This window comes from Saccostrea echinata, unplaced genomic scaffold (genome assembly GCF_033153115.1).
Source record: "Saccostrea echinata isolate AGI-Se365-2 ecotype Australia unplaced genomic scaffold, CSIRO_AGI_Sech_v1 ptg000038l, whole genome shotgun sequence".
Taxonomy (NCBI): domain Eukaryota; kingdom Metazoa; phylum Mollusca; class Bivalvia; order Ostreida; family Ostreidae; genus Saccostrea; species Saccostrea echinata.
Window position 1 is genome coordinate 76,748 of NW_026889787.1, and position 12,048 is coordinate 88,795.

The 12,048-nt window shown below is 34.4% G+C and overlaps 1 protein-coding gene across 1 annotated transcript in view; it reads left to right on the top strand.

Moving 5' to 3' along the window:
* Positions 1-7,270: 7,270 nt before the first annotated feature.
* LOC133200314 (uncharacterized) overlaps positions 7,271-12,048 on the top strand; it is a 454,022-nt gene continuing 449,244 nt past the window's right edge. The window contains exon 1 of the mRNA XM_061336132.1: positions 7,271-7,305. The gene's annotated coding sequence lies outside the window, so the exon portion shown is untranslated. The remainder of the gene's footprint in view (positions 7,306-12,048) is intronic.

A 12,048-nucleotide genomic window follows, 5' to 3' on the forward strand; every position in this document is an offset into this window, starting at 1 on the left:
GCACTTAACATATTTATGAAGGTAGGCTCACAATTCTTCTTTAGCAACAGTTGTCTAAAAATAGATGCTGTATTATGTAAATTCGCACTATTTGAGATATCATGGATGGAAAGTTTGCAGACTAACTGAATGGTGAAAACGAAATGAAATATGGAGATAACGAATGGTATTCAAGCTCAAAGTCCATTTAGACAATACAAATTGGGAGCAGAGCGAACACGGACCTTCAAAAACATCAGAGGTGGGATCAGGAGCCATGGAGGAGTGAGCATCCCCTGCTGATCACAAAAAAAAAAATAAGAAAAAAAAGAAAAAGAAAAAAAACCCGGAAATATCTGTAGACATTTCAGTGTGTAAATAATGGCCTATCAATTAGTATGAAAAACGTCATTCAGCATCTGACTTAATGATAGGTTGTATTTGCTGACAAGGTTATTGTATCGACCATAAAACTTGCGAAATGATGACTTCAAACGAGACTGTTGATATCCTTGTTTCATCAACTTGTTTGTCAATAGCTTGCCTCGTTTTAGAAATTGTTCATACGTAGAGCATATTCTTGCATATCGAAGCAAATGGGAGACATAAACCCCATATGCAGGTGATAAGGTATATTGCTACATAAGTAAGGGAAGTTGTCGATTGAAAAATTGAAGTCATCACGTTTATCATAAAGCTTTGTTGTTATGTCACCATTAAAGTCTTTTTCTAGTAAAATATTCATAATGTGACTGACAAGTACATGTGCTAGTTACCATTAAGTGACAAGCACAAAAAACAATGAGGACTTCCAGTTCTATATATAACTGAAATACACAAAATCAGTGAGGATTTCCATTTCTATTTATAGCAACAAAATTATACAAGAGACCAGAGGGTTTTAACAGTCATCTGAGAATAAACCTGTAACGGATCAATGAAATGGCAATTAAACAAGAGACTCGAGGGCCTAGGATCGCTCTTCTGAATCTCATATATTTAGATCAAACCTTGAAATCCTAAACGTAGCTATGTGATCTACTTTTTGGATAAACTCTGTGAATTGTAAGCTTCTTATAATTTGAAATATTCAGATATTGCCTTAAAAATCCTTTTTTTTTTGTTCACAAATTTCGAGGACCCATGATTCTTTACCTGCCAAAGTTTGATGACTCTAAGCCTCTTAATATCAGAAATATTTAGACATAGCTGTGAAATTCCAAAATTAAGTCACTTTAACATACCTTTAGGGTAACATAGTCCGTGATCCCAAAATGCATCAAATGAGAACGTTTGATGATTATTAGCCTCTTACTCTCTCAAATATTTAGATATTCCCTTAAAAATCCAAATGACCTACTTTTGTTTGACACATCCTGAGGACCCAAGATGCATCACCTGACGAAGTTTGATGAATCAAAGCCAATTACTATCTGAAATATTTAAATATCATCATGAAATTCTAAAAGTAGATCACGGTGATCTACCTTTTAGTTGATGAATTCCGAGGGCTAAAGATACATCAACTGACAATGTTTGATGATTCTAGATTTCACAGTGTCCAAAATATGCCTCTAAAATGATTTGAAATTAAATACTGGCAAAATTCAAATGCATCAACTTACAAGATTTTATGAGTCTGAACCTCTCAGTAGCTAAAATAATGACAATAATTTTTTTGAAAATGATTTGCCATAAAGTTCAGAAAGTAGGTCACGGTGACTTACTTTTCTACTTTTTCTTTGACATATTCTAAGGCCCCGTGATGCATCGACTGATTTGATGATAAGAGGCTTCAAAGTGTCCGAGGTATGCATCAAAATCAAATAAAAGATGAATATATGCAAAATTCAAAAAAGGTCATTGTGTCCTACTTTTGAGTCAACTTGACATGAGATCCTATGATGCATCAATTGAAAAAAATCTTAATTCCAGTCATTATAGTGGGCAATATAATAATACCCCAGGGTGATGCCTTGAACAATTTATAATCTACATCATATTTTCATCCATGTTAGCACATACTCAAAGCTTGGTGATAAACTGTCCAGTGGTTCTTAAGAAGAGGATTTGTTTTAGCAACCACTACTTTTACCTAAGCTGGTCACCTGTTGTCCGTCATCCGTCCGTTTGTCCGTCCGTCTGTAAACTTTTCACATTTTCAACTTCTTCTCAAGAACCACTGGGTGAATTTTAAACACCTTAGTACAAAGCATTCTTGGATGAAGTGGAGTTTAAATTGTTAAAATTAAAGGCCAAGCCCCATTACAAGGGTAGAAAATCAAGAAGAAACAAAAATAGTTTGGGGTCATTAAAATATACTAAGTATTCTCAAGAACCAGTTGGCCAGTTAAGCTGAAACTAAAGTGGAAGCTTCCGGGGGTATTGTAGATTCTGAATTGTTCAAATCATGACCCCTGGGTGTAGGATGGGCCCACAATAGGGAATCAAAGTTTTACATTGAAATATATATGAACATTTTTAAAAATCTTATGAACCACTGGGCCAAAAAAGCTGAAAATTAAGTGGAAGCTTCTAGAGGTAGTTTAGATTCTAAATCGTTCAAATCATGTCATGACCCCCAAGGGTAAGGTGGGCAACAATAAGTATGACAAGGGGGGAAATCTGGTGAGGAACAGGAGGGACAAAGTAATTAAGCTGACCATTGTGGCCCATGGGCCTCTTGTTTCCCTAATTATCTCCCCTTGTTTAAGGGGCACATCCCTATGTTTGGTATTAATGAGAGCCCTTAAGCCAAGGACACCCTGTGACAAATTTGAGAAAAAAAAATTTGCCAAAAGGTTCCTTAGATATGGTCCATATTCCAAAAGGTTGACGCAGACCACAGACACGGCCACAGAATAAGCTCTGAGAGTCTTTGGCTAAAAAGAATTAAAAACTATAGACAAAAAACTTTTAGATTAAAATTTTGCTTAAAGACAAGAATTAGGGCAATCAGGAATCGGAAAAATAATTAGTTTTGTAATCAGCAACAACACAGAAAGTGGATGAATGTGGTCCATAATGTTTAAAAGAAAATTCCAATGGTAATTGATGTTTTCTACAAAATTTAATTAAAATACAGAAAAATGTACAGGTTCATGATGTCATAATTGGTAATTAGGAGTTCATCTATAAACTAGAAGTCTCTGATGAGACTGTAACTCTATCGGTTTGTACTTATAAAAGAGGAAGAGGAAAGAAATATCTTGACTTGAAAAACTGGAACAGCAGGTTGAATAGGTAGAATAATGATCCTTGGTTAAGTCTCTTTTTGTGGCAAAATTTATTGCAGTCAGACAAAATCTGCAGGAGGAGTAGCCTTTAAAGAAAATTACAGAAATTTTTATTTTTAGTAAGCATATCAACATCATTCATCAAAATCAAAAAAGGATAGACAATTTGTATTTATGTGTAGTCTACTTGCACGTTATATGAAAATCAGACCAAAACTGTAGGAGGGTAGCATTTTGAAAGTATTTCACAGAAATTTTTATTTTTAATAAATATGGCAGCACTGTTCATCAAAATCAAAAACCAGTTTATAGAATTATATATCTTAGTGTATTTTTTGTGTGCCAGGTTATATTGAAATCAAACCAAACAGTAGGAGGAGTAGCGTTTTTCAAGTGTTTTAAAGAAATTTTCATTTTTAGTAACCATGGCAACACCTTTCATTGAAATCAAAAACTGATAAATAAAATTATGTATCTTAAAGTAGTCTACTTGTGTGCCAAGTTATATTGAAATCAGCCCAAAACTGTAACTGGAGTTGCATTTAGAAACATTGTTCACAGATAAACGGACAGAGAGATGGACAGACGACGGACACCTTATTATCGCATATGGTTTTCTGGTCTCTGACCAGTTGAGCTAAAAACTGTATGATCTTTCTGCATGCGAATTTAAACGGTTGAGAAAGCATTTATTTAGTTTCTGACCACAATTTCAAATTAAAAAAAAATATTTGTATTTAAGCTGTACCTTCTTCTTTGCTCTTTACAATATCTGAAATAATGCAAGAATCTACATTTTCTCTATAATTCACAGTATCTCTTTTCAGACAACTATATCTAAAAAAAGAATTGAGTATCTACCTTCAATAATATACAAAGTGTTGTCTAACCACATGTTCTTGATGTTAACAGATTGTAGAGGGCAGTTTATTTGTAAATACGTTTTCTATGAGTTTCTGATTGGTGGAAAATTATCTTACTGTCTGAAATAGTGCAAGAAACTACATCTTCGTGATAATTCAGGGTTTCTATTTTTATAAAATTGTTGCCATAAAAACAAATGAAAGTAAATGTGCTTGTTCATGACATATTGTAGACAATTGTATTATTTTGTAAATATCTTTTTAGATGAAGGTTATTATTGGTGGAACTTTGTCATTTTTTTTCTCATATGCTAACACGGAAACTTTTTTATGTGTTTGTTGCTATAAATGGAAAAAGAAACCTCATTCAAATAGTGTGCATTTCAGTAAATGGTCACTATTGCTTGTCATTCACATAATGGTTATAACAGTAACTGTTAGGATGCAAAGTTTTCATCCGTTATGTGTGAAATAATGCAAGAATTTACATATTCTGGATAATTCACAGCATTTTGATATTTTTTGACAATTTTGCTATTATAAAAAATAAGAGATCACCCCTTAAATAGTGTCAAATATTAATTGACTAACTGTTCTTGTTAATGACATATTGTAGAGAGCAGTTTATTTTGTAATTTTTTTTTTTCTGTGAAGCTTATTTACTAAAGAATTGTTATTTATTTTCATATATTGAGACGTAAATTTTAAGGTGTTTATTTCTATAAATAAAAATGAGAACCCCTTCAAATACAGGGCCTAACAGTAAATGGTTACTAGAACTTGTCAGTTCCTGTTGTTAAAATATTGTAGATAGCAAATTGTTTGTAAATATTTTTACGAGGCTTTCAGTATGTGGAAATTTTTTATTTAACCTCACTTTACCTACTAAGACGTATCTAAGTTTTTTTTTTATTTTTTGTGCTAAAAATAGAAATGGGAATCCCCTTGAAACATTTTGCATTTCAGTCATTGGTTTCTAGTACTTGTCAGTCACATTATGTTTATAATAGAGAGTATTCAAATTTTCAATCCATAATGTCTAGAATAGTGCAAGAATCTCTATTTTCTAAATAACTCACTGCATCTATTTTTAGACAACGGTTGCTAAAAAAAGAAAAGAGAGTCCATCTTCAATATTGTGTCAATTATTACTTGCCCAAATGTTTTTGTTCATGACATATTGTAAACAGCAGTATATTTTGTAAATCTTTTTTCAATGAAGCTTACAACTGGTGGAAAATTGTCATTTTTTCCTCATATGCTGAGATGTTTCTATTTATGGGTGTTTGTGCTATAAATAGAAAAGGGAACCCCCTTCAGATAGTGTATATTTCTGTAAATGGTTTCTAGTACTTGTCAATCACACTAGGCTTGTAACAGTTAGTCTGCATTTTTTCCATCCAACATTACATGAAAAAGTGCAAGAATCTACATTTTCTCGATAATTCGAGGAATCTATTTTTAGACCATTGTTGCTATAAAAAGAAACAAGAGTCGATCCTCAATATTGTATCAATTATTGTACAAACACATGTTCTTTTTGCATATTGTAGGAAGCTTAATATTTGTTAAGACTTTTTCTATGAAGCTTCCAATTAGCATAAAACTGTCATTTTTCCTAATATTCAGAGACATATCTATATTTAGGTTCTTGATACTATACATAGAAATGGGAATCCCCCTCAACCATTGTCCATTCCAGCTAGTTGTGTCTAACTACTGTCATTAACATCTTAATATTTACAATATACTTCTTAATTATCCAGCATTGACATCTAAAACTTTGCCAAAATTTGATTTTTTTTACATTTTTCTAAAATACTTCTATTTATAGATATATGTTACTAAAAATAGGAGTAAAAGCCCACCGATATTTTTTCATGAGATGACACTATTAATTCTCAAGTATAAAAACACACATAAGATTTGAAAATTTTCCACGGACAATTTTTCTTATTTAGCCTTAAAGATCTCAAAAAATGCTAAATTCTCCATTTTTCAAATTTTCAGAAACCATGTCAATTTGCATGACCTTTTTCTTAGATTGGGAATATTTCTAGAATAAATGATTATATGCCCTGTGTACCTTAAAAGTTCAAGTTATCATATGATCCAATGATTTTAGTTTGAGTGTAGTAGATACCGATAAATATCCGTTTACATTTCCTTAATTTTCAAGTTTTCATTTGGTCAAAAAGGGCCATCATTCACTTAACCTTGATGTAAGGTCATTTGGAAAAGTTAAAGGTAACAGGCAGATAGGATATAAATTTGTTTTGTTACAGTCTATTTTGTTTTAATAGTAAACGTTATAATTAGAAATTAATAATTAGACACAGAATGTGCAAGACCCGAAAATGTGTCAAGATCTTGACCCAAATTCAAGTTTAAACTCACTTTAGAAAATACAAATTTTGTCCTGGCCACGTCCTGTAATGGAGAAACATTTAAAGTTCATACCTGAAACTAATATTTCATGTTGTTTGGGGCTGCGTTAGGACTTTGAACAAAGGTCATTATGACAAGTTCAATGTTTTCTATATCACGTAGCTCTGACGGAAGACCTCTCGTTGCTTTGCAACAAGCTTTATACTATTTATATCATATGTGTTTAAAACTGTTTGCCCAAAGAGGAAATTCATCAGACTGACTTCCAAGATGGCGGCAAAGGGGAACTACTCAGAAGGAAAATGCATCATACCAAAACTAATTAATTAAAGTTCTAAACAATGCATTCAATAGAATTTAAAATTAACTAATTAACATTGTTTAATTACAAAAAGAATAGGTGAATACTTTACTAAAGTGGATAATTTTCTTATCTTCTAATATTACCTTTTTGTACGAAAGGTCCGTCAAAATCTTACCCGGTGTTAAAAAGGGGGGGGGGAGGGAATCCCCTAACCACTAGGTTCTCCCGGGGTTATTTGGTAATGGAGGGCGGATGCGACTATATAGCCGTCTTCTCGTGGTAGTGGAAAACTATTTATGATATAGCCATTTTCTCGGAGGATGGGTAATCTAATATAAAGGCAGGTTTCCGGTGGGAAGGTGGCTAGCGGGGAAAAGTCACTATAAAACTCCGGTATTTTCGTATGTGAAGTGCATTTTTCAGTATCAAGGTTCAAGCCTATTGTAAATTTCAAGAGATCTTTACTAATTTTGATACATTTTCTCTCTTGTAGACTTGGTAGGCGATTACAACCCGTGGAGGACAAAGATATCAGGTGAGCATTCATATACAGCTAGTTCGAAAAAAATCAATTATAATTTGTTTGCAGTGGTTACATGAAACGTGCTTGGTTTCATAAATTTTCATCTCTCAGATAGACCAATCACCGATATGTTTTATCGAGGAAAGTTCAGTGTTAATATCCTTATGTTACAGTATATTGACATCACACATTAATAAGGTTAAAACAAGTTTCAAAAGATATTTACTAGACACCCATGTTACGTTAGTACTTCTAATATAGCGTTTAAAGCTCAAAACTGACAATATGTAGGCTTTAAAACTCAAAAACGTGTGCAACTGTAAAGGGATGGGTGTTTCTGGACCCCCTTTGTGATTTTTAGACTTAACGAGGCCGAGTCTAATCCGAGTGCGCATGACTTTGCGCAGCTTTTTAGTTTAATGCATTAGTAGGTGCAACATAACACTTATCCTAAGTATTTTAATTTTGATACAAAATTAACATTATATTACGTTATCTGTAACGTTTATGGGTCATAGAATGTTATTTTACGACAATGATTAGGAATAAACGCTGAAATGGTTTTCACGACATCACTGTTTTCCGGTTCTCTAGACAATGCATGACGCTGAAGAATGACGCATGACTCGCTTGAATTTTCAAGACGTCCATGGACATTTTATTAAAAACTGTTGACAGAACATCAAAAGAAACATACCAGCAATCTAAATATTGTTAATTTTTAACCAGAATAATATATCTGCGCCGTTACATACAAAATGTATGCCGGAATGTGGCAAATTTAGAGGTATTTGGCATTGGAAAAAATAAACTTTTTTTTATAATTCCTAGACCAAACCAGATGGTCAACTTTTTTGAAATTTCACGATTTGGCGACTTTTTACAATAACTTTCATGTATTTGACTGAAAAGGAAATCCCTAGTGCAGAAATACAAAAAAATATGCGGAAAATGGGATAATTTGGCGCTTTTCCAACAAATTCCCATAGGGTTCAATGGTAAAATTTGACAACTTTTGAGATGGCCCCCTAAGAAATCGGGATGGTAAACATTTGATTTCTTTTTCTTAAAATAATTAGTATAATAGTATAAATGCATTCAAGAAAATTTATCAAAATATCTAGGGTAGAAATAATTATACTCGGCCTCGTTAAAAGGTCTATGTAAAAGTAACGAAGACATGAAATTGACCCCCTCCCTACAGGAAAACACGGACCTCTCTTTAAATGGTAAGAAGTCATGTATATAAAGAAAAATAAATATACATATCTAAGATAGTGTCCTTTCGTAACTCTTCCCATTTCCCGAAATATTTTTTTTCAGGTTTGATGAAGTTAATCGATTAGTTTTTTGGGGGGGTGGTGTAAAAGGATAAAAATGTGTAACATCTGTTAGAGAGTTGATGTGGACCCTCTTGAAAAATCTGGATTGCTTCTGTAAGACAGTGCTCAAATACCCACCCTCAATATGTGTATGCTTACACAATTATTTCACACGAGTCATATTGAACAAACAATAGTACAACACGTGGTTAATTAGAAAACGGATATAAAAAATCTTTACAGATAGGAAGATTACTGAGAAATCTCTTACTTTCGTAGGGGTTTAATTTTTAGTTGTTTTAAGGTACATGTATAAAGTGTCCCTCGAAATTGTAGATTCCATATATATTTTACAATGTTGCAAACCAAGGTCAAAATGTACGATCCTGTCCAATTGTAACCTTGGTTGGAGACGGCTTTAGGCAGACTGCGGTCCGTTGCTTATCATACGATATTGTACGATTTATACTAGTATATAACTACTCAACAATTCGTTATCCGTTCAAATCCCCGGAAACCCATAATTGTTCCTCATATCACAGAAATTTGATCCCACGAAAATATGTGATTTTACAGTAATTCATTTATGAAAAATTATCGATAATTAATAATTCATTTAAGAAGTGAATCTTATATTTTCTAATAATCTCGCACCAAAAACCTACCAGTTGTGTTGTTAATTTTTGTTATATCCCAAGAGGTATGTAAGAACTTCAAATTTTCCCCCGTAAGATGATATCTTAGGTTCGTAAATGTAAAGGGATGCCACTCAATTATAACCCTGACAACTCTTTCTAGGTCAGCGGAAATTTTTGATTTCATTTGCGCATCTCTTCATCTAAATTTCAAAACGAACATATAGGTACAGTCCCGGAATGTTCTACTTCCCCACTTGAACATTGAGCGAACGCAGAGCGAACGGTGAACGAACGGTGAGCGAACGCAGAGCGAAAGGTGAACGAACGATGAATGAACGCAATTTGGTGAACGGTTGGTGAACGGTGAGCGAACGTAGAGCGAACGGAGTGCAAACGCGAGCGCAAAGTGAACGTTGAACGAACGGTGAACGCAAGATGAACGATTCATTTGGAATGTCTCCGATCTTTTCCTTGCATACATGCATTCTATTTTATTTATTGTTAGGTGCAAAAACATCTATACATCTCCGAAATTATTCATCAATAATGAAAGTTAAAGGGGAGTGCCAGTATACCCAGTAAATTCATCAAGTAAATACAACAAGAAAATATCAGACTGAATTTGTTTTTATTTGGCTGAATGAGCCATGACCGCTTAAAATGAGGGAGCCGAGGCATTAATATATAGCCTTATATGGCATCCCTTAAACTGCAATTGGTTAAACCTGGGAACAGATGTACACAGCATAATAATTGAGTTTCAAACAAATAATCGTATATATATCAAGCAAGTCCATTGAGCCTACTGGTAAGCCTGAAAGCCGCCACGAGACTATGCGGCGGCATAGTCTGCGCCACCAGTAGAGAGAAAATCCTCATCCCCAAACAAAACTAAATGCTTTTAAAACTAACAACAGGTAACAACAAAAGTTAAATGTGGTTTGCCAAGACAATTTATGCATTTTTAGGCAAAAGCATCGCCTGATTGGGTATGTAAATGCAAATGAGTAACACTCATATATTAAATGCTGCCACCAATTTGTGGCAAACTACATGTATGACCCTCTAACTAGACATAGCGCAGCCAAGGCCCAAACTCCCCTAGTTTTGGTGATACTTTCTCAGCAGGATTTGTTAAAAATGTCTGCAAGCCTTGTTGAAGGCGGTACAAAAACATACGGTTGCCAAGCTCGGACAAGTGCACTCCATCGGGAGCGAACAATTCTGGGCTTTTCAATTGGATTTCAGGATAACGAACATACTTCCCCCGGACCTTTTTAATGTAGTAGCAATGAAACTATTCAGGCGTTTTCTTACCTTGTCCAAGGCTTTTTGATTAATATCGCCGCGCTAATGCAGGTGGGGATGGATTTGAGACCACACTAAAACAGTATCTGGTAACAACTTAGCCAAGCCGACCAGGGTTGTGTTAACTTTAAATATTAGCATGATTGACTTTTCACCCCTAGCATCAGGAATATTGTTGCCCCCACAATGCAATACTAATATCTGAGGAGGTTATTCTTATTTTAACAAGGATTTAACATTTGGCATAACTTCAGCCCATCTCATCTCCCCTTACCCTGCCAGAATATGGATGCATGATGCCTTCCTAGATCAAGGTTGGCTCTAAAATCTGATTGCCCGGCCTGGCAAAAGGCCCTTTATACAATGGAAGAACCCACAATCCAAATTCTAATATCTACAATACAAAATTGAGTTGAAAAGACAAAAGAGAATAATACAAAATATTCTGTACATGACATTACACTTTTCTACACCTGGGCATACAGAAAATAAAAATTGTATGCTTAGACAGTAAAGGTAAAGCTACCTTAACTTGCTGAACTGCAAATTTTGCACAATATGACAATCAAAGGCTCATTTTCTAAAATAACCGTACATACATTGAGATTTCCAACGACCCTTGACCGCTATATCTTGCCGACTCGTACCACTAGCTCAAGCATGGGAAGCAGCACCAATACGGAAGGAATGGGTCTTGTACATTTTAGTGTCTAAGCATAACATGTTAATAGCCTTCTTAAATACAGACTCTGCCTGATACCTGGTCACTGGACAGCCAGACAGATGAACAAAAAAAGCCCCATAAGCATTTGTTCTTAAGAGTAAATATTGAATTGGGCAGATTGGACTAGAAGGAACTAATGTGATTGTGGCCCCATTCCCTTCTTGATCAGTTTTGGAGTGACTTAAGGACATAACAATAGTACTGTTGTGTGTTATTCTTATATCACCTACTTGGATAGCATGACCGGGTTTGTTCTTAGAATCCTGAACGAGCTCCAAAATTTGAAAATAACAAAAAAAAAAAATGCAGAGCAAAACAATACACTAAATAACACCGACTCGTAGTCTGATCGACATACTTGAGGGAGGATAGAGAAAATTAAGGTTGCAACGATGAACCGTTTGACGGTATATCGCGGTATATTTTTCCACGGTTCAATTCAAGATACGCTAAACTGATATCGCGGTTCGGATCAATCGGTCCAGAATTATCCGAATCGTCCGTTTTGTTCCCTTTTTTACAATTTCAAAATACCTTCCGCGCAAAATGTAAGGTCGCCGATAACGCATTAACGGCAGTTAAACTCATCTCCAGCATCTTACAGACCTCAGATTTATCACGGAGAAGGACTTAATCAGAGACATATAAAACCCTGGTTTTTATATGTCTCTGACTTAATGTGATTATAAGTTGTTATTATAGATGCTAAGACAAATGATAAACCCTTTAGATCTAAACGTATTCTTTGGTAATACACGATATT